The 25,221-nt window shown below is 35.1% G+C and overlaps 1 protein-coding gene across 1 annotated transcript in view; it reads right to left on the bottom strand.

Moving 5' to 3' along the window:
* The window catches only part of LOC145693169 (uncharacterized), a 115,631-nt gene that overhangs the window by 70,873 nt on the left and 19,537 nt on the right, over positions 1 to 25,221 (bottom strand). The window lies entirely within an intron of this gene.

Raw genomic sequence — 25,221 nt, 5'->3', positions numbered from 1 at the left:
ATACGATTTTTATGTTTTAATATCATTCATTAACTGTAATCTCTTTCACCCCTCCATCTCTTTCCTGCCACCATACCATTCTAGTACGTTCCTCATGATACAGTTCCTTCTTAGCCAATGTCCCATCCAGTTTCTCTTCCTCTTGCAATAGTATCTAAAATTATTCTTTCCCCCCCTCACTATTTGTAACACCCTCTCATTCATTTTCTGCTCGACCAAACTAATTCCCTCCATTCTTCTCCACACCCAGCCCCATACAATAAAATATTCCACAAGAAGCATTTTATATTTCTCAATTCTTTATTCAAGGTCCCACAAATAGACGTTTATTCCTCCTAATGGCTTCTTTCGCCATTCCTATCCTTGCTTTCATTTCACATTTGCACTTCGCATTATCATTAATAATAGTAACAGGTATCAAAAACTAGTCACCTGTTCTATTTTCTCCCCTTCTACTCCTATAATTGACACCGATCTCAGCGTTCCAATCACCATGGCTTTTGTCTTTCTAACATTTATTTTCATCTCATATTTCTCAGAGCACTTCCTCAAGTTTCTTAACATCTTATTTATTTTCTTTTCAGTTTCCGCAACAAGCATCAGATTATCTGTAAACCGTATACACCTAATTATTCTACCTCCTACATAATGCCGTCCTGACTATGTAGGCTTTTTTTTCTGTCTTCTAGATAGATATTACATAATGTTGGTTTGAAACAACATCACTGTGGAACTCTCCATTCAATTGCACTCTTCTCTGTCATTTCCTCCCTATTGTAATATTTTCTTGTTGGTTCATATATGTTTCTTATCAGTCTTCGATCTTTCCATTCCGACCCAACCTTCTTTAGAACTTTCAACAACAATTCCCACTTCACGCTGTCGAAAGTCTTTTCTAGATCAATAAATACAACATACACGTCTTTTCCTTTCTCCATAAACGTTTCGCCGATCACTCATAGTAATCCAATTGCATCTCTTCTGTCCTTACCTCTTCTGAACCCAAACTGTTTCTTTTATTTTTAATTTGTTCTTCCATACAACCTTCTGTTCAGTATTCGAAGCATTTTGTTTTTGCTGCATGCGATATGAGACTAATAGTTCTATAATCCTCACATCTCTCTGGATTCGATTTCTTAGCCTTTGGTATCATGATCGTCTTCAGAATGTCTTTTGGTCATTCTCTTGTTTCATATATTTCACTGCAGAGTCGGATCAATTCTTTCTTGCTCTTGTCTCCTATATTCTTAAGGTACTTGATTGGTATATTATCTATCCAGGTTGCCTACCCATAACTAATCTTTGATACAGCTTTTTCAAACTTATCCTGAAAAATACTAAACAGTTTATCATCTTCACTTACTTCATTTTCTACTTCAACATGTAGGACACACGGTCTATTCCTAATCCCATATCAGTCTTCAGCATGTTCTTTCCATCTTCCTAAGACTTCACTTTTCTCGCTGACTACCTTACCATTCATATTTTAAATTGCCATCGTTATACGCCCTTTTCCTCCGAAGTTACATAGATTTCACTTCTGTCCGTTTCCTCATATTTCCCAACTCTTTCTAATACTTCAATGTTTTCGCATTTTCTTTAGCAGCTCCTTACACTTGCTGAACACTCTGACCATAAGCTGTATGCCCAACATGTCTCTTAAGAAATGATAACCACATTATCTGTAGAATGTTCTATGGCCTGTTCTTCGTTCGCCGAAAATGTTTATCATATCATGAGAGTCCACTGTTCTTGTAATATCAGTTTCGATTTGTAGAATTCCGAAGATTCCAACAGTTTTATGTTAATTTTCTTATATTTTAAACTTGTAATGAAGAAAGAAATGTACATTACTCTAAGTGACATAAAGGACATGTTATAAAATTGTGGTCTAATTTATGATTGTCGACCTCCAAAATTTACCAATCTAGGCCCGGATGTCCTTGATCTATACGCTACTGATTATAATGATAAAAGTTATACTTAAAATAAGGTATTCGCTACTTTTCACATAGGTGACATGAATTAACTTGATAATCACATTTGCTTTTCTTCGTAATTTTGTTTAACGTCGGTTCTTAAAATATAAATGGATATAAACATTATATAACTTTATCATGCAATAGTCTTTGAAATACCATGATTCAAGAAGTCTTAATGTTGTTAGCAAATCTATTTAAAACATCATTGAATTGTGTTGCCTTATTTATTCATTATTTATTTTTTGATAAGATATAAATCAATATTAAACTTTACATCACATATGACGGTGATATACTTTATATATTTCTTTAATATATAACATACTAACGAGCTCTTGGACTAAGACATGAGACTTAAAAGACTTGTATCTATGATCAATAATAACAGTGTACATAAACAGCTGGCCACAATTTTCAACTTATTTAAACATTTGTAGTCTTTCGAAAATATTAGACATGGAATATTAGAAGTCTTTATAGGGCAGGCGGGTTAAAATCTGTAACGAGTGAGTTAGAGAAATACAGGATGGACTTAGTAGGAGTTCAGGAAGTTAGGTGGGAAGGAAATGGATCTGAGAATTCCGGAAATTTTACGTTCTTTTACGGGGAAGGAAATAAAAATCACCAGTTAGGAACAGGGTTTTTCGTTCACAAACGAATATTACCAGCAATTAAACGGGTTGAATTTGTTACTGACAGACTTTCTTTTATTACTCTTAAGGGACGGTGGTGTGATATTATTGTTTTAAATGTACATGCTCCAACTGAAGATAAGGGTGACGATATAAAAGATAGTTTTTACGAAGAAGTGGAACGGATATTTGACCAACTCCCGCGATACCATATGAAGATTCTATTAGGGGATTTCAATGCGAAGGTAGGACGAGAGGATATTTTCAAACCGATCATAGGAAACGAAAGTTTGCATAAGGAAAGTAATGACAACGGTGTTAGACTCGTGAACTTTGCAACATCCAAAAATCTAATCGTGAAGAGTACAAAATTCCCACATCGCGACGTTCATAAATACACTTGGACATCACCAGACGGAAAAACACATAATCAAATTGATCACGTTTTAGTAGATAGAAGAAGACAATCTAGCATAATTGACGTCCGGTCGTTTAGAGGGGCTGATTGTGACACTGATCACTACCTGGTAGCAGCGATAATACGGGAGAGATTATCGTTGAATAAAGGTAATACTCAATGTCCGAAAACGGAGAGATTTAATTTAAAGAAATTAGAAGAGAGCCAGGTAAGAGAGGAATACCAGATTGAAGTTTCGAATAGATTCTCGGTTTTAGAAGACTCGGAGTGCACTAGTGTTGAGGATACTTGGATTGAAATTAGAGATAGCATTAAAAGTTCAGCAATAGAAAAACTGGGACACGCGGAAATACGTAGGAACAAACCATGGTTCGACCAAGAATGCATTAAACTAGTAGAGAAGAGAAAACAGGCAAAATTACGGTGGCTACAAAATCCGAATGAAATAACTACACAAAATTTCGCAGATATCAGGCGGGAAACTTCCAAAACTTTTAGAACAAAGAAACGGGATTTTTTGAAAGCTAAAATTAAGGAACTTGAAGATAATAGTAAAAATAAAAATATTCGGGACATGTATAAGGGGATCAGCGAATTTAAGAAAGGCTATCAACCTCGTGCTTATATATTAAAGAAATCTGACGGAACAGTTCTCACTGATACGGATAGCCTCTTAAATAGATGGAAAGATTTCTTTGACGACTTGCTGAACACGCAGCCAAAAACTAATGTGCGTGGAGAAAAGGAGATACACACCGCAGAACCGTATATTCCAGAACCCAATCGAACAGAAGTGGAAGCCGCTATAAAGAAATTAAAGAAACACAAATCTCCGGGTGTAGATGAAATTCCGGCTGAGTTAATTTTAGCTGGAGGCGAAAAATTGTGGAACAAGATACACAAACTCATTCTCCTTATCTGGAACAAGGAAGAATTGCCACAAGAGTGGAAAGAGTCAATCATTGTTCCAATTCACAAGAAAGGCGACAAAACTGACTGTAATAATTATCGAGGCATTTCTCTTCTGTCAACATCCTATAAAATCCTTTCAAATATTCTGTTAGCAAGATTGACCCCATACGCAGATGAAATTATTGGAGATTATCAGTGCGGATTTAGACGAAATCGATCAACTATCGACCAAATATTTACCATTCGCCAAATACTCGAAAAGAAGTGGGAATACAATACCCCGGTACATCAACTATTTATTGATTTTAGAAAGGCTTACGACTCGGTTAGGAGAGAAACATTATACAACGTTCTTACAGAGCTTGGAATACCGAGAAAGCTAATTAGATTAATTAAGATATGTTTAAGTGAATCCCAAAGTAAAGTCCGGGTAGGAAAATTTTTGTCCACGAGCTTCCACGTCGAAAATGGCCTGAAACAAGGAGATGCGTTGTCGCCATTATTATTTAACTTTGTGCTGGAATACGCCATAAGGAAAATCAAAGATAGCAACCAGGGCCTAGAGTTGAACGGTATTCACCAGGTTATGGCATATGCTGATGATGTAAATTTAATAGGGGATGATAGGAGAACAGTAGAAATAAATGCAGAGATATTATTAAACGCTTGCAGGGACATGGGTTTAGAAGTAAATGCAGAGAAAACTAAATACATGGAAGTGCGTCGGGACCGTAATACGGCAAATTGTGGAGGCGTTAAAATATTAAATAATACTTTTGATAAAGTGGATGCTTTCAAATATTTAGGATCAATATTAACAGACGAAAATCATATTCACGAAGAAATTAAATGTCGACTAAAAGCAGGGAATTCGTGTTACTATTCGGTTCAAAATCTCTTGTCGTCGCGAATTCTGTCGAGGAATTTGAAGCTTAAAATATATAAAACGATAATCATGCCTGTTGTTCTGTATGGTTGCGAAACATGGTCGCTTACTCTGAGGGAAGAACATAGACTGAAAGTATTTGAGAACAGGATCCTGAGAAGAATATTCGGACCCAAGAGGAACGAGAATGGGGAATGGCAGAAGCTTCATAACGAGGAACTACATAGTTTATACGGTTTACCCAACATTGTTAGGGTCGTCAAGTCTAGGAGGCTTAGGTGGGCAGGTCATGTAGCTAGAATGGAAGAAAGGAGAAACGCTTTCAAAGTCTTGACTGGTAGACCCATAGGAAAACGACCATTAGGAAGACCTAGGCGCAGATGGGAGGATAATATTAAGATGGATCTCGCAGAGATAGGAATACAAAGTAGAAACTGGATCCAATTAGCTAAGGATAGAAGTCAGTGGAGAGCTTTTGTGAACGCGGCACTGAACCTCCGGGTTCCATAGGCCATAGAGTTAGTTAGTTAGTTAGTTAGTTAGTTAGTCTTTCGAAAACGTACTTACAAGGAGACTTTCGGAAGTGTAACTCACCGATTTGAATGAAACTTTGCATTCTTGTAGAATATCGAAAATTAATCGACATGTATTTTTTTTATTTCGGCAATCGTGCGGGTTTAAAGGTAGAAACCACCCTTTAAACGTTAGGGGTAGTCTCGAAGCATAGACAGAAAACAGTCATTTAATGTAGAAGAAAGCATACTGCCAGTTTTTTTTTTAGGACATCTGATTCAGAATCTCAAGGCAAAATTACAAAATTCAAAATGGAAGATCTAATATGGTGATTACAATTACAATTACGGTTTGAAATGCTCTGCAGTTAGCCATGAACAATCATAGTTTGCAAGGGTTATTGCGAGAAGGTTGCGGACCGATTTAAAACCCCATCCTGTACTTACTATAACGAGTTGCTTGCTAAAGTGCGTCTCTGCACCTCTCACAATTCGGGATGTTTACCTAGGTATTTGTAGTGAGTCCCCTCGCCTCTTCCTATTCAGGGTGCTTATCCCAGTATCTATTGCAAAGTCCATTTTTATATAATATACGTGAAGTGGTCACAATTCATCAACTTTTGAACCTATTTTAAGAACAAAAAATTACCTCAAAATAGAAACCATTCTTGCAGGAACAACTGGTAAGATTCAGTCTCTTGACGTCTTTTTCTTTAGGCCGTGAAAAGACTTCTTGAGACATTTGTCTGACATTGTCCTCCTCTACAACTATAACAATTTATATTTCCGTAGTAACATAATTAAGATCCAATCACTGATTGATAATCAGTTTTCTTCTCCCAGATTTGCAAATTTTATTAGGTTGCGTCGTACATATGCGGTTATTTGGAAGGAAAACTACCAGCATTTAAAAATCCCGTACATCTTGTTTCAAAATTGGTGAAGCATTTGGGATTTGTGCACAATTATTGCCGTAACAAGGTGTGTCTGGTGTAAACAATGTTTATTCATCACAAACTTTCTTTCACGGAATATTACTGCAAAAAGTTTTCTCAATAAATTCATAATTATAACAATTAAGGATATATGAAGTTCTGACATAGCGAGAGGCAAGGGGACTCACAATAAATAAGCACACCACCGAATAGTGAGAGGTGCTGAGACGAGTTTTAAGCAACTATCCCGTTAAAGTACAGAAAGCTGTTTCAAATCGGTCTGCAACCTAACCCCTGCCAACTATAATTGTTCATGGCTAACTGCAGAGCATTTCAAACCAGAAGACTTTTTTGTAATTGTAACCACCATATTGGATCCGCCATTTTGAATTTTGTAAATTTGACGTCATATTCTGAATCAGCTGTCCTAACCCTCCTGGCAGTATCTATGCTTCCATACCACTTCGAAGGGTGGTTTCTACTCTTAAACCCGCGCGATTGCTGAAATAAAAAAAAAAAATATGTATCGATTAATTTTCTATATTCTACAAGTATACAGTTTCATTCAAATCGGCGAATAGTTGCACTTCTTTAAGTCTCCTTGTTAGTGTCACATCCAATCACAAGTAGAATAGTTCTAATATGTCCTAAAACATGTCGGTAACCGGATTTATTACCTTGTTTATTGTCATAGAATCATAAACGTGCGAAAAGGTTTAGTAGTATGTGCAGACCATTGAAAGCGTTGTGTTGTTTTTATGTAAACAATAGCATAAAAGAATGCCGCCAATATCCAATTCTTCTACCTGATTTTTTAAAAGAAATAATGACAAAAAAGAGGGAGAACCTGTATGCAAGAATCATATATAAATAATATAAATATATTAATTCAAGGAATGAAATGTATAATACCTTTATTTAATGGGAAAAGAATAATTCAACTATACTAACAGGAGAAACATAAAATAATAATATATTATTGAACGATTTGCAAGCATAGTTTTCCTTTGGAAATGATACAATTAAAGTGATTATATAAATTGATACCTTTGTTGTTTATTTCAAGCCAACATGGCACATAAGTATGATTTGTATCTCTTTCCTTATAAGACTGCCTGATTGAGAGAATTATTAAACTGTGTGCTGTAACATGTTTTATATTTTCCCGTGTTGATGAAGTAAGTGGAAGCCGATAAACATTTCGGCTACAATTGGCAAGAGACATTTCAAAGAAACAATAGTGTTTGACAGCTTGGGAACTTGGGTGTTACGAGGTAAGCTAAAGCAAAGCCTCGTCAATGTGTTTGGAGAATTGAAACCTTTGTGAGTGCGCGATGTGCGAAAGGGATACTCGTTTCCATACGTTGGCGTATGCGAACTCGAACCCCGAAGGCCACCCAACGTTGGCTAATCGCTCTACCCGAGAAGCCGAAGTCCTATGCGAAAGATGGTGTTCATGGTATGAGTCGTGTTGAATAATGATTGCTGACGTGAGCGCAGATATGTACCCGTATGTTAAATGATATCACTTTGAAGTTTGTTAAAATACCAGAGTTTGAAACTTTAGTAAACTGAAGCATTATGGAAGAGCGATAGTTTACAAAAGACGTTGATACTGAAGTGGTGGTTACTGGTTGCAATAGTATTAAAAATGTTAATAATATCCAGTCTTCGGACTTAAGCTTTTACGAAGATTCACTAGGTAGCAGGGCGTGATCAAAAGGAGCACCGGGTGTTATTCCGTTTTGCTTTAAAATTTCTTAATTAGGGGCTAAAGCTTTAGCGTCAAGAATCACAAACGGGAATACAAGTTGTTGGTGGTGTATTAGAAGATTGTCCATTTAAAAAATCAATTCGTCCACGCGTAAGGGCGGCCGGTGGTACATTAAAAACAAAAGCTGTTAACAAAGTTGGTCAGCACTCTAACTAGTACTGGAAAGAGTCGTCACGTAAACGTAAAGCTACTGCTCTTGTAAATTTCGGACCACCATTAAAACGTAAGTGTTCTCAAAATACTAAAAGACGTAGAAAGAAACAAAATCAAAAAGAAAAACAAAATGTAGTAGAAACATATTCACATAATGGCTTTACTTAATCCAAATAGTCAAGAATGCTGTACCAGCGATTTTGAGTTACCAGTATTCTCTGTTCCAATAATACAAACTGCTATTCAAAATATTGCATTTGATGGATATTTCCAATTCCATTTTTAACATCTAAAGGCCCTATTGAAATTCAAAGTCCCGGTGAAACAGGAGAATTTATACATCTTGCATATGTTTATGTTAAATGTGAAATTGCAAAACCTGATGAAACTTCTCTAGTAACATCAGATGTACCAACAAAAAATTTATGCATACACTATTCAATCAAATGGATATTTTATTAAATGATAAAATAATTACAACTTCAGAGGGATTTTATCTTTAATGTGCATACCTTGAAACATTATTAAATTATAGTAGAGAGATGCTACTAAAGCACATTTGAAAACATCCTTGTGGTACAAAGTTACTGCAAAACAATTTAATACATTATATGCAAACAACGAAGGATTTTAAAAACACTCAACTTATATTAAAAGTAATAAATCTTTCGAAATGTATGTTCATGTTTATAGTTATATTGTAGGGTTACCACGTGTACTTGTAAATATAGTAGGTCTACATGTAAACTTACATCGTAGTGAAGATAGTTTTTGTTTAATGTATGGTGCAGATAATGCATGTAAGTGAAACTGGAACATAGATATTGTTACAGATTCAGAAATGGAAATTAATGATAAAATGGTGCGTGATACTGTAAAATTACCTGTTATAAGAGTTCAAGCAACATCATATACGATTTCGACAATGTAAATTCAATCACTGCTCATAATATTTTCCTGGGTTACGTACGTAGAGGATTGGTTATTGGCTGCGTCTCTAACGTAACCTTTAATGGGAAATCAGATCATAATCCTTTCGTGTTCAACATTTTAGCATTATAAACTGAAGTAACAAATGGAATCAAAATTGCTTTCTTCTAATCCTCTCACTCCCGATTTTTAAAAAGATTTCTACCTTCTAAGTTACGATTCTTTGATTTCGAGCACCGATATTTATTATAAATTCATTCATACTACTTCTCCTTATGGTTACCCAAACAAATATATTCTTTATGTATGTTTTCTATCTCCCACTGGAACATTAAATCATGGTATCTGGCATCTAGTACGTGATGCATCTGTAAAAGCCTGTTTCCTTTGAGTGTACTTTAACTTAATCTATCACCTACATATGTTTATGTACACTTTGATTTCTTAATACAAGTAGATAATTGAAGAAATATTTATATTGATAATAGCTTATGATTTTTATAATTTCATTTGATTTGATTTTCAGTTTAAAGTACCTTACAGCCGCAATGCTATACGAGGCGTCAACCTGCAGATAAACGTGGGATGTGAACCACGTGAGCTGCCGCGAGGAATCGAAGCCGGGTCTCCCACACCAAAGGAGCGTACACTAATCACTTAGCCAAAAGGAAGCTCGTATCATTTAAATATAACAAGTATAACCGACCAGTTGTAAACAATCTTTTCATGAGAACGTTGACATTTTCTTCTTCCTTTGTGTCAAGTTTGTCATCTCACAGGATAATATTCTGCGCTAAGGATTGCGTTTGTATTACGTAATATAACCATCATAAGTATTATGTACTTGAAGAGTGGTATATTAATGCTAGCACCATTTATAATCATTGGAAGTTTGTGTAAAGAGTTAATCAACTTTTGCAAGGTGATGTATCAAGTCACTATAATTTGGAGTGTAATTAAGAACACGTGTGAAACATGAGAGACGTGTTACATGTGATTAAAAACAAAAATATAATAATTGTTATGTTTATGAATGATTTACTAAAGCATTACTCGTTGATAAGGTAACAGGTGCTAATGCAAGTGGAATTTACGAAATTGATAAAATTCCAGTTACACTGCAATCATTAGTAGGCAAGGGCTCCGATTTCTCTGTAAATTTGGGGGACCCATTCAGATGCAGAAAGCATATATGATTATTTTAAGACAAATTGCATTCAAATAATGCCTAATATTGCAAATTTACAAATAAAATGAGGGGGCTCACTTGAGCTTTGGGGGCCCGAGCCCCATCGTCCCCCCAGGATCGGCGCAGTTGTTAGTAGGAGTCATTATAAACTGTGATGCTTCGGATTCTAGTGGTACGCTTGGATTGCGTATATAAATATAAAAATCATATGCTTCTATTTTGATAACCTTACAATGTCTATGCCGAAAAAGATTTTACAAAATTAAACACAAATTCTAAAAAATATTTTACAAACAGTAACGCATATTAACATAAAGAATTCCTATTATGCGGATATTTTGTTTTGTCTTATATCACCGGAATAAATATTTTCAAAAAAAAAAAAATAAAAATTGTTTAATAAGAATAGCCTTAACAAATGAAAAATTGTATATAGATGTGTATATAAAATATTAAGAAAGGAGTAGTTAGATTAATAAAGTTTTTTTAATTTAAATGTCAATTCATATGTTTAATTCACAATTTTCTTGAATAGAACAATAACAAAGAAATCAAAATATATGTATTTGTATACTCACAGCATTGAAAATGGTTTAGTTAATCCTATTGATCGTTCATATTGTAATGTAATTCTCAAAAAATACATCAATTTATATTAAGTTTTTGTTATTGAAAATAAATAAGCATTCTAAGTTTCTAAAAACAAGTAAAATTCACTTTTAAGGAAGTGAAATCCGAAAAATGAAAGTGACAATGTCAAAAATACAAACACAAACAAGGAACTCATACAGGTGAAAGGTCAAAACAAAAATATATAAACTGACCAAAAATAAACAAAGGCTCAGAACGGTCAGAAACAATAATAGCGACAGATTGGTCAGAAGCGATGTTATAATCTGTATTTTAACTATAAGTTAATTTAGTTGACAATCAGAGTTTAAGTTTTCAGAATGGTCTACAGCTTGTTCAAACTTTCAACTATCTTGTAAGAAAATCCTTGATTCAATTATGTGAAGAAACAATATATAAGGAGCTCAGTGCATGAAGGTCTTCTTCCAAGACAGGTTGCTTTAAATTCTTTCAATTCATAATTTCTGTATTTATTTTCAATTTTTATTTTTTAATCACCAATTAAAATTCAAAGTAACTTTATATCAATAATAACTAGATGCATCCAACTCAGTCTTCTGTTATCTACCGAGAATTCTATAACCTCTATTCTATTTGTTCAGTTATTCTGAAGAACTTTGCATAATACTGAGAATACTATCTCTCAAGAATTCACATCCAAAGAATCAACCTTTGAATATTAACATGATAATATAGGCAATATATGTAAGCAAATATCTACAAATCTTTAAATTTCATTTTCTTTTATTATTATAATATAACAAAAAATAATCATTTTTAAATTACGAAACCATACTCTACCAATTATTAAACTGTTCTGCATTGTGATTAGCACATCATGATTTTTTCACAATGTTATTATGATGTTGATAAAAAGAACATAAATCAATAAAATCATTACCATTTAATTCATTTAGTGATGTATGTTATTTACTTTCAAGATCAATAACTTTATCTAATGCATAAAGTTTCTTAATCCAAACCAATTTGTCTGCATCTTTGCAATAAAAGGTTATATCTTTCATGCAGGATGGGTATATAATACAATCCTGGCGTACGAAAACCACACAAAACTTAGCATTTGGCTTGTTCCTCTTTGTATTGACAAGAGATAATGAACTCTAACGTATTCCCATCACAGAACATGATGTTTGACATAAGAAAATCTGTATGAGAAGAATTGTCAGTGTTGCCATCCATAGAAATTACAGTGTTGCCAGAATAAGAATACCTCGAAAAGCTTGGTTTGCAGCGAATGAAAGAGTGAACACAACTGTGTTTTGTGACATCATGTTTTCGTGGTACGCACGGAACTACGTTTTACATAATACGTTATTTAGTTTGTAAGAATCAAAGTAGTTATAATACACTTGTATTAAAATTACAGAATATTATTTAAACAGAAGTGCAAAAGCTACCAAAAGAACACTAGTATGAAGGTGCTTTGCAAAGTAGACCTCACGATAAACCTATGAAAATGTCATTCGGGTTCGAATCGGTTTGTTCGTTGGGTATTTTGTCGTGAGGCATACCGACAGACAGACAACACAAATGCCGAGCATCGCGAATCGTAAAACTCGGTCTCTGGCTATCATCCGGTGTGCATATTGTACTAACTGTTTTTGTTTGGATCACTCGATACTTTCTGCTCTTCATATCAATTGTGTGGCTTAACACTGTCATTTACATAGCTATATCCCCTTCCCAAACAAATACCATTTGCTATTGCACACACAAACAGGTTATTCCTTCTGTTTGCCATAGTCTCTCATGTTCACTTTGCAGCCCCATAATTTTGTCCTACTGGTGGAATGCAGCTAATAGCGTGGTCACTTCATGATTGATGCTCTTTCAGAATATACTTTATAACCCGTATTGTGCAACGCAAGTCCCGATCACGTACTATTTGCTTGCAACCTTTTCGAGGTATTATTCTGGCAACACTGTAATTTCTATGGATGGCAACACTGACAATTCCTCTCATACAGATTTTCTTATGTCAAACATCATGTTCTGTGATGGGAATACGTTAGAGTTCATTATCTCTTGTCAATACAAAGAGGAACAAGCCAAATGCTAAGTTTTGTGTGGTTTTCGTACGCCAGGCTCTGAACTTTACAGTCCCATAACTTTTTCCCTACTGGCGGACTGCAGCTAATAATTTGGTAACTTACTAACTACCTGATGCTCTTTCAGTATATGTAACTTTTATTGCGCAATTCGAGTCTCGATATCGCGCCCCTTGCTTGTTAGTTTCTCTCTGGGTTCCTTATTACTATAACTTTTTGTAAGCAGAGATTTTGCCTTTTCGATAAATTGACGAAACTGAATCGCATCCTGCGAAGCCGTGTACAATTAGAAGAAAGTCCTTCACATCACTTATATCATCTTGAATAGTTCCAATATGGTGAATCTTGTCTGGGCAAATCTTCACTGGACTGGCATCATCATTTTTAAAGATGTGACTGGTGGAGCAAGGGTCATTAGAAAAACTAATAAACCTTTGTCTTCACCGATCAAAATAACTCTAAGGCCTTTCTTGGCCTCTGTAATTGCCATGATTGCAATCAGCATATCAACATCTACCTTGGCCTGTAGTAGCTTGTATCCTGATTTGTGGAGATGCTTACTCCAAAGATGACTGAATCTCATTTTGTTGCTGTGATATAGGAGAAATGTAGTCTACCCTTTCTCTCCTATGTCTACGTGACAAGTCTTTCCTGCATGTCGCAGATGCTACTCATCTTCTGTCCTTACACCTTCGTTATTTCCATAAAAAACGACGAGACTTTTTCCGTAATGTGTAAAAATGCATGCAGTATATTGCTGACATATTTCTTTGAACGTGGTTGGACACTGCAATACAACACGATGCAAGAGATGCCCACCATCAACTATGTAGGATATACCCTGTTTTGCGGCACCACTTGTTTTCTGGGTCGAAGTTCAGAAATAAAACGGATATTGTCGATGATTTTCTACCTTTTCTCATTAAACCTCCTTCGTAAAATAAGGAAAGAGAATACGCAGATAGTTCATATTTGAAGATCTCAGACAACTGTTCTTCAGAGCTAACTGTGCATATCATGGAGTGCAGAAGCTTGTTTGGGTTTACACACATTGCTTCATTACGGACAGTTACCGGTCTTGTTAAGCTGCACAAAGACTTCACACTTGATCTGCGTTTCAGATGAATTTCATTGAATTGCTTTCCCTCAATCTTCTTCATCACAGCAAGTCTAACTTCTAATGCTTAATCACAATTTACATTTTCATCTGCTAGCAAATCAGTAGATACTGATGTAAGTTGGGATGATCTCTCGAATGGTTTATGTTCTCGGAACCGGTTGATGAAACAGGGACATCTTCGGCGTCACGAGTTTGACGAGACTCTCGCAAGTCAACATGTTGTTCGGAGGTGGCGGAGATAACATCAGTGGATTTCTCCACAGCTTCCACTAGCCTTGTAGTCCATGTAGTAACAGTTGAAGCAAAATTTCTCGTCCCCACGTAAGGCTACCACTACTTTTCATAGCTATCATCAAAGTCTGTTCAATTGTCAGGTCACTCCAGATTCCGCACCAAAACTTTTCACTTTGTCTACCTATGAAATATATTAATAATGAATAATTCACTAGGAAGTATAGTCGGCATAATTCACTATGAATTATTATATGTGTAGGTTTTTTGTAGCATTTTTGTATCACATCTGCATATCCTAAAAGTTTGTTTATTATATACATGACTGTTCAGTGATATTCAGCTATTTTTATTACACTCATTTTCCCTAAAACGTACAGTAGAATATTTTCTACATGAAACTTTAGTGGAAAGCTTTTGTTTAACGTGTGGGTAGGTGCAGAGGTGTGTCCTAAAGGTCCGCACCCCCTCCCCGGAATCCCGACTTTTCTGTTAATTTTACCTAACATTACGGCAAATTTAAACAATGTCAAACCATTATTATTATTATTACTATTATTACTGAAGTTTTGTGAACTTAATAGTTCACCCTTTTCCAAAAAGGTTAAGCACTTTCTTTATGGTTGTTTCAGTCGTAGCCCGCTCAACTCTGGAGCTCGTGCCCCTGGATCTATTCCAGCTCCCGCCTAGTAAGAATTGTGCTGAACAAACGTCGTGTGTGTATGTTTTCTCGGGGTTCTATTTCCCCCCACTTTCTTCATTCTACTATTTCTTTCATTCTCATCATCGACGTCTCCTTTAGCTTAGCCGGCATAACCATGGAACGTAAAACATAAAAACAATTTTTCTGAGGGGTCTTGTAAGTTCAGTAGCCCTACTATCAACATGAAATTTTACTGGAAACCTTTCGCTTAACATTTAGCTAGTTTTAGGGGCGTTTGCAGGGGTATATCCTGGTGGTCGGGACACTTCTCTCCAATCCCAACCACTTTGTAGCTTTTGCCTAATGTTAGGGGCAATTTTACATATTTTAATACAATCTGTCCGCATATGAAATTTGTTTTCTGTATTATTATTATTATTACCATCAGTATTATTATTATTATCATCACTGAAGCTTTGAAACCTCAATATTATGTAGTATTCTAACAAGATTGAAGGTATTTTCGGGTTGTTTCAGTGGTACATTCCTGTTCACATAAACTTGCAAAGTCCAAAAGTGTAAGCCTAGATTCATCACAATTCTTCGGGTAAAATAATTCGGATTATGTATGCCTTATTTTGATTTTTAAAACAAAATATGCATACAAATATAAAAAAGAAAAGTTCCTATTTACGAATTTTGGTTGAACGGATATATGTAACGTGTTGTAAGTGGTGAATGAAAATATTATTTCTAGCAGTAATAGCAAAAGAGGAAGAAGTTACAAATAATTCCACAATTGCTAGGAAAGAATAACGTTTGGTTTTGGTCAGAGACCTTCATGATTCATACTAAGTATTAAGGGTGAGGCTGATGTATTCATGAAATATTTGCTAAACACGTTACGTTCTCTGACAGTAATCAGACAATCAAAGTTGTAGATACGTGACTTATGTTGTTAGTATTTCCCCTGTGAAGAAAATCGTTTAACGCTAAGGCGAGGGAAATTTAATATTTTCATGTTATACATCAGTACATCAATATTGTAAATGATAAAAATTTCCTTGATTACCTCAACGAGAATAGAACCCAAGATTCCCAAATTACGAAGCGCACGCTCACACAGCTCTCCTAAGACTGCTATGTTACGTAAGAGAAAAACACACGTGTATGTAGCAAATTGCATACCTTTACGTTTCAATATCGACGAAAAACTCTGATTTCGGTCATGACAAAATACTATAATCCAGAAAATTCAAATTTAAATTAGAAAACAAAAAACAGGCATACAAACACGCAAGGGCATGAAGGAGAAAGTGGTCTTAAGAGACATTCAAACCCTTAAGAGGAACCTGGTGGCTCAAACTACTTTTTCTAATTCACCGAATGTATCTCCGTAACTTCTCTCTATTTTCTACTTGTTTCACAGTTATTTCCAGTAACCTTGAATGACAGAGACACGAACACAAACATCAAGGACATTTAAAATTTCAAAGCTCTCCTACCGGAAATCGAAACCGAGACCGGGCCACTGAACTATCTGATGGATGGGGTACCTGGTTCGTTCCCAAGGCGAGTAGGCTTGAAGTGGACAACATAGTGCTCGTGGATTTTCTAGAGACACTCCCGTTTCCTCCCACTTTCTTACTCCACCAATTCGTCCATCATAATCCACTTGCTTTATTAATGGTCTTCCTTAACGTAACAGGCATAATCGTGAGACATTAAACGCAAAGACATCATTTCATTTTCAAAACAGTTAAGTGAAACGAAACCGAAAAGAAAAACTGTTGTATTTTCTATTGTTCATAAGCGTTTTCTCACAAACATATAGAGAGAAAAAACATGGGGAATCGTAATTTCTTTCAAACGTGAAATAGCAGATACATAATACCTTAAACTAGAACGAAAACATTACATATCTTTCGGAAATTTTCGAAAATATGTATGGATATTCCGAAAAGTGGCAATAGAATGTATCTTTTCAAACAAAACTGAACCAAATTAGAGTTCGGTTTCTGCAATCAGTTAACTGGGTTTCGGAACACGTCCAGTGCCTAGGCACTAGTTGATGTTTCTACTGCCTCGTGAAATCAACTGCCATTATGTAGTGCAAATTTGGAAATAAAGCCCCTATAGCCCCCTACAGTCCTTTATTTCCGCATATATATATATATATATATATATATATATATATATATATATATATATATATATATACAGCCTGTTTCATATTCGTGTAATTTTCTACAGCGCTGAAAGAAGATGAACTTTTCACACTATTATTGTGAAATTTGGCATTCTTACTGAAAAATGTCTTAAGTTTTCAAATTTTGACAGTAAATGAGAAAAGTCTTTGTTTAGACCCTCTTTTATGGGCTTAAGCACAAAAGTCAATTTCCCTTATAGGATATTAAATGTAAAATTTTTAACCAGTATTCTCAAATGATTATTGGTAAGGATTTAGAGGCACATTAGTATTATTTGTTACAAAATGCAATAACATTTATCCACAATGCTAGTATAGTCGTCTCGAATATTATTTTGGGTAGGGAATTAAAATGCGTAAAAAGGTGGTGGGTGGAGTGTTACAAAAATCCCAAATTGCATTTTGGGAACGCCAGTAAGCTCCAGCTTAATTACAAATGTCGCAGAATTAATGCTCCGACGCTCCTGGCACGTGCCAGTGACTGATATGGGGCTATAGCCCCCATTCTAAAAATCAACATACAGTGAAACCTCTCTAAAGCGGACACCCGTGGGGAATCAATAATTGTGCGCTATAGAGAGGTGTCCGCCTTAGAGAGGTCTTGATATTTTCTTACGTAAATTAGTAAAGAAGGTAATATGCAATTAGTAACAATATTTTTGGATGAATCATGTATTCACGAATATTACCAAAATGCTACTGTACCTGTGTTGTCCTCTGCTGTCCAATACTCTATGTTCGAGGCACAAGATGGAAATAGGATGTTATAGTTCTCTCCACTTTACACATACATTTTCAGTATGTCGCTTTAATTTGTGGGTTAATTGCAGTCCAGTAGTGTCTTTTTTTGTGAGAATACGCGTACCTGCGGGCAAAAACTACCGAACTTGTCTTCTGCTTGGTTAGAGATTCCAGCAGGACAGTAGAATAACGTGTTATTCCAAATGGCGGGTAACTGTCAGTCACTTTTGTGTCTAAAACAGCTTGGGTGGAAGTGGAATGTAAGCAAAGGACATGAGAGTTTTGTTAAACAGAGACTATTCGTCTGGATTGCTGAGTAGACAGTTGAGGAGACAAAATGTCACAATGCTTTCTTGGTGACACATGTATGAATTACTAAAAATGTATTTTTACAATATTTTTCAACTTATTTATAGAGAAAGTGTCCGTAATACGGAGGTAAATAATACCTATAAAGGACAGAAAAGACTGTCCGTGTCCGTACTAGAGAGTGTCCGTTTTAGAGAGGTTTGCCAATATGTTTTATCCTATTACAGTGTTTGGGGATTACAAAATATGTCCGTTACGAGAGGTGTCCGCTTTATAGAGGTGTCCGTTAGTAGAGGTTTCACTGTATATATATTTAGCACGAACTACCAGAAAAAGGTATTTTTTTAGATCAATTAATGTGAAATTCGGGCTTATTGTTGTAGAAAGGAATGTGTATTTTAATATAGGATGTTATTTTAATAACGCACCGCCTTATGGGAGCATATGGGGCGAAACATATGATGGTGAATCATTATATGAATTCCAAGTTTTATTCTGAAAATGCCAGCGAGCGTCAGATTAATCATGAATGTCACAGAATTAATATTCCAATGCTCCTTGGATGTGCCAGTGACTAATGGAACGCTACAGCTTTCCTTCTAAAAATAACATGAACAAATTTACCATAAATATATTTAGCAGGGACATACCGGAAGAAGCTATTTCCTGGATCAATTAATGTGAAATTTTGTGCTATCGTAGTAAGAAGGTATGCGTTTTTCAAATTTAGATTGTAATTTTGGTGATGCGCCGCTTGATGAGGACACAGGGGGCGAAATAACTGACGGTGATTTTTTATACAGAAATGTCAATTTTTTTTTTAGAAATGAAAATGAGCGTCAGATTAATTACAAATGTCACAAAATTAATACTCTGATGCTCCTTGCATGTGCCAGCGATTGATATGGGGCTACAGCCCCTTCTAAAAATCACATAAAATCACCATACATATCCTTACCAAGGATATACGTTAAGAAGGTAGATGTCTTATGTATTTTATCATTATTGCAGACAAATTTTGTGATTTTTAAAACAGAGTGTATGTTTGTCGTACTTCTTACATATTATTCGTGTAATCCCACTTTCTACACAATAACCTACTCCAATGTACTGCACTCGTAAATACATGAAGAAATCACATACTATGGACACAGGGTTGTAGTAGAAACAAATGCCTCGCGAGTAACAAGAATCATTTCTTCAAAATTATTCCTTCTTCAAAACAATAATTTGTGATTCTATCATTATTAATTGTTTAAAAATATCATTAACCAATGAAACAGATAAAATCAATTTACTTTTATTCAGTATGCCCTCCTGAGCGAGCAAGGCATGAAGTAATGCGATTTACAATAGCCATTTTGAACACCTACTCCAAAGTATCTGGAGTAATCATCTCTACACACTGGACAATTCTCTATTTCAAGTCACCTGGTAGATATGTTGCAAAATGTGGTTTAGGCAACTGCCCATATTAGTAACTGGCACATGCAGGAGCATCAGAGTATTAATTCTGTGACATTTGTGATTAACCTGACGCTTATTGGTAATTTCAGAATACAATTTGGAATTTTTATAAAGATCATGTGTTTCGCCCTCTGTGCCCCCTAGGCGCTGTCTTACCAAAATAGCAATCCAGATTTCAAAAACGCATATCCTTTTGTACTAGAAGAACGCCAATTTTCACATTAATTGACTAAAAAAAGTTTCTTCCTGTATGTTCATACTAAGGATATTTATGTCGATTTTTTTATGGAACTTTTGGATGGGGGCTGTAGCCCCATGTCACTCACTTAGACATGCAAGAAACATCGGAATATTAATTCTGTGAGATTTGTGATTAATCTGACGCTCGCTGGCATTTCCAGAATCAAATTTGGAATTCCTATATAGATTCACCATCATATGTTTCGGCCCTTGTGCTCCCATAAGGCGGAGCGTTACTAAAATAACATCCTATATTAAGATACACATACCTTTCAACTACAATAACGCCGAATTTCGAATTAATTGATCTAAAGATTCTTCTGGTAGTCCTTGCTAAGGGTACTTATGGTGATTTTTAGAATGGAGGCTGTAGCCCCATATCAGTCACTGGCACATGTAAGGAGCATCGGAGTATTCATTCTGTAACATTTGTGATTAAGCTGGCGGTTACGGGCGTTCCCAAAATGCAATTTGGGATTTTTGTAACACTCCACCCACCACCTTTCATTTAACTCCAGAAGAGAAGCCTTACCCAAAATAATATTCGAGACGACTATACTAACATTGCGGATGAGTGTGTTTGCATTTTGTATAAATAATACTAATGTGCTCCAAAATCCTTACCAATAATCATTTGAGAAAACTGGTTCAAAAATTTAACATTTAATCTTCCATAAGGAAAATGAACTTTTGTGCTTACACTCCGAAAGAAGAGGGGCTAAACAATATATATACCGTAAACTTTGCATATTTTGACCCTTTTTTATTCTTAGAATTTCCATTCTAATATCGCCTAAGATTAGGAATGTAATTTAATAATATTTCTCCTTAAATTGGAAACCTTTGACTTTCTTTTGAAAGCAATAAATAATCACTGTGAGCAAAGTTGATTATTACAGTTTCAATTTTTTGATGTGCAAGATTTTTCATGGTTGGGATAACTTTAGCCCGTTTGTCACAATAACAAAGTAATACATGAAAGTTCTACTGTAACACTGTATTTAAGAAACAGAAGAGGAGAACAGGATATAATAAACACATTGGCGAAAGTATTAGTTTTCATTCAATTTCAAACGAACGGGAAATATTGTTCAATGAAAATATTTGTATTCTACATTTGTGAATGCGAAATATCTATAAAAGAACGCTAGAAATTTCTGAATACTTAACTTAAAATACCAGCATTACAAACATAGGGTTGAAATTACTTTGTTCAATTTGAAGGCAAACAAAAATTGTGTTCAATGAAAATCTCTCTAAGTGGATAAATACTTAACATCTAGAAATAAGAGCACCATATTCCTCATTGCGGTAGAATACTTTACCAATACCATACTGCTCAGTTTTAGGAAGAACTTTCTTGCAATTACGGCACTGTTAAATATCCTCGTTTAAAGGCTAGCAGGGATTAATCTTCCTTGTTACATCGCACCTTTTGTACACCATTTCATCTTTAATATTTTATCATTTCCAACACTTACAAGGGACGTATGCAAACTGAGAGAGCTGGATATTTACAAAAATTTGTACCCTGACTATTTGTGGATCGCTAATTATCGTGGCGATAATCATACGGTGCGGAAATGGCTTGTTTACCCGCTATGTATAATACATATACCAAGCATGGACTGGGTGAGACTGTGCCGAGTTATATTCCCAAAATGCAGGAAAAGGCAGAAATGAAAAATGCATGCAGATAACCGGATACTTACGGGGGGAACACGAGACAAAGAACAAAGCAGTAGTATCACACAAGCAGTGTTGCCATCCCAGTAGAACTTATAAATTTTTCAAACAGAACGTATACCATTTATGGCATTGAAACAATTGGCCTAAAACGTGAAAGAAAATTAGCAAATGGTGAGTTATCAGTGGTACCAAATAAGGGAGATATGAGACTGAAAAATTGAGAAATTATGGTGTCCGTACAGAGAAACGAATAAATGTATGTACTGACAAACGAAAATACGGGCCATATTTTCTTTGGACCAATATTCAACAAAAGTGGGGGAAAGTTACACCACAATTAAACGGTTAGTAGTCTGTGCGTAATTGAACAAACATTTAAGGCGTTAGTTTATCAATATTCGCTAATGAACATATTTGTACATTCTACTTGTGCATTCAAAATACGTCACTTTCATATAATGAACAAAAGTTGTGTAACGTAATAAAATAAATGTTTACTTGCAAAAAAAATACTTCCATCTCGTTTCCCACATTTCGGAAACAAATCACTAGCGCCAATACTCACGAGTTTTCAATGTTTCAATACTTCGATTCACAACTTTTCTTACTGATAGAAACCATAATAACCGTGTAGAAAAAATCAAAACTTTGTCTTCCTTTGAACCAAAGTTGGCATTAAAGGGCTAAAGAATACACAGTTTATGGTGTATATATATATATATATATATATATATATATATATATATATATATATATATATATATATATATATATATATATATATATAGGCGGAGATAGGGGACGATGGGGGCTTTATATCAAAATTTACACTACATAATGGACGTTGATTTCACGACACAATAGAAACTATAGTATAGTATAATATTTTATCTATACTGTAGACTATAGTATTTAGCATGACCGAAATCAGTGTTTCGTCGATATTAAAACGTAAACATGTGTAATTTGCTACATACACGAGTGTTTCTTCCCGTTACTTAACAGAGCAGTGTTAAGGTAGTGGCTTGAGAATTCACTTCGTAATTTTTGGATTCTGGGTTCGATTATCACTGAGATAATTAAGGAAATTTTTATCATTTACAATATTGATGATTCTGATGTATAATAACATGAAAAATATTAAATTTCTTTCATTCTTAGAGTTGAAACGACTATCTTCACAAGGGCAATACTAACAACATAACATCACATGTCTACAGCCTTGATTCGTACTGTCTGATAACGTAATGTGTTTAGCAAATAATACATGAATACATCAGGCTCACCTTTAGGGCCTAGTATGAGTCATAAATGTCTCTGACCAAAAGAAACGTTATTGATTCCTAGCACTTATAGAACTGTTCGTAACTTCTTCCACTATTACTACTACTGCTAGAAATAATAATATTTCCATTCGCCATTTACAAAACGTTCCATATATCAGTTCAAACAAAATTCGTATAAAAATGAAAATAATGCCTACATAATCCGAATTCTTTTACTCAAAGAATTGTGACGAATCTAGGCTTACTTTTTCGGAAAGTGTCTCTGAACATGTTTCCAAGTTTATGTGAACAGCAATGTACTACTGAAACAACGCGAAAATACCCCTAATTTTGTTAAAATAGGACGTAATATTGAGGTCTCAAATCTTCAGTAATAATAATAATAATAATAATAATAATAATAATAATAATAATAATAATAATAATAATAATAATAATAATAATAATAATAATAATAAAAAGACAAATTCCGTATTAAAACAGATTGTATTAAAATCTGTAAAATCACCCCTAACATTTGGCAAAAGTTAGAAATAGTCGGGATTGGAGAGAAATGTCCAAAAGGACATACCCGTTGCGTACGTCCCTAAAACTAGCTAAATGTTAAGCGAAAGGTTTCCAGTAAAATTTCATATAGAAAGTAGAGCTACTGAACTCACAAGAGAACTAAGAAAAATTGTTTTTAAGTTTTACGTTCCATGGTTATGCCGGCTAAGCTAAAGGAGAGTCAATAATGAGAATGAAAGAAATAGTGGAATGAAGGAAGTGGAAGGAAATAGAACCTCGAGAAATCCTACACACACTGCATTTGTCCAGGACAATACCCACTGGGTGGGAGCTGGAATAGATCCAGGGGCACAAGTTCCAGAGCTGAACGGGCTACAACTGAAAGAACCGTAAAGGAAGTGCGTAACCCTTTTGGAAACTATGTTAGGCAAAATTAACAGAAAAGTCGGGATTTCGGGGAGGGGTTCCGGATCTCCAGGACATACCTCTGCAACTACCCAAATGTTAAACGAAAACGTTCCACTGAAGTTTCATGTAGAAAGTATTCTACTGTACGTTTTAGGGAAAATAACTGTAATAATAATAACTGAATATCACTGAACAGTCATGTATATTATAAACTAACTTTTAGGATATGCAGAAGTAATTATAGGAGCTTTGCTTTAAAAAGTATCTACACAGATCATAATTCGATGAGCTGCAATCTACAGAGCACTTGTTAATTAAAGAGTTGACATACCCTATTTCCAGAATCGAAATAAGATGAGAAATGTTTACGATACTTTTCGTCACGTCTCGATTCTAATCTCCAAAGCGAGACGATAATTTGAGTTAGCCTTGTCCCGTCCCGAATGTAAAATGTTAATTCTCGTCTTGATTTAGTTTGTTTTGTTTTAGAAACGACATGAGAAATTCCTCTTCTCGTGGCCAACACTAAACAAAACAGCAATATTCTTGGCAAATGTCGCGTTTCTGCTTGTAATGGTATGACCTGAGCGATAATAAGTTCCTAACTTTTAATCTCCTATGAGATTATTATTATTATGTTATTATTACTATTATTATTCCTGGAAATTTGGTAGCTGAAGTATTGAAACATCCGATTATTAAAATATCTAAAGATAGAACGTGTCATCACCGATCAATCGCCACCAAAATTTCTAAAGTGACAAAATATTTGCGGCCGTGGATTCGATCAAGAGGACTTCCAGATTACTGGGCGTTTGCCTTAACCACCGAACCACGTTCACTACCCGGTAAATGATTCGTCTTTACTATGATTACTGTAGGTTTGTTTGCTTCCAGTTACGAAGTTCTACTTTATTTTTCTTCGTTTCGAAACGTCTTTCGTATTTCTGTTATGATGATATAAATCAATAACCTTTGGCACAATTTATATTAGTAACTTGGGTTGTTCTTAAACCTTTGCTTCACAATTTTGTTTTTTCTCCTTACTAAACTAGATATGAGAGATTTAATTCTCATACTCTGCATTTGGTTCCAAAGCAGTCGCCATTACCTGGTCAAGGACTTATGTTCGCCATGATACAATCACTACTAGGAGCCACACAAACAGATGTTTGAGCAGGTAACATGCTGTACAAGTAATGAATGTCTGTCTGGGGTGTAGTGCCTCACGGTTCGTGTAGATATTGCTGTTTCTGGCGATAGTTGTTGCAAGAACCCCGCTGGAGTGCACTCGAGTGTTAAATGCGTTGCTATAGTGCGTTCATGTCAGTGTAATATAAATTTTTGGT

Source organism: Thermobia domestica, chromosome 8, assembly GCF_964235325.1.
Source record: "Thermobia domestica chromosome 8, izTheDome1.hap1.1, whole genome shotgun sequence".
Classification (NCBI taxonomy): domain Eukaryota; kingdom Metazoa; phylum Arthropoda; class Insecta; order Zygentoma; family Lepismatidae; genus Thermobia; species Thermobia domestica.
The sequence above is the reverse complement of the archived record's forward strand: the minus strand, read 5'-3'. Positions and strand labels throughout refer to the sequence as shown.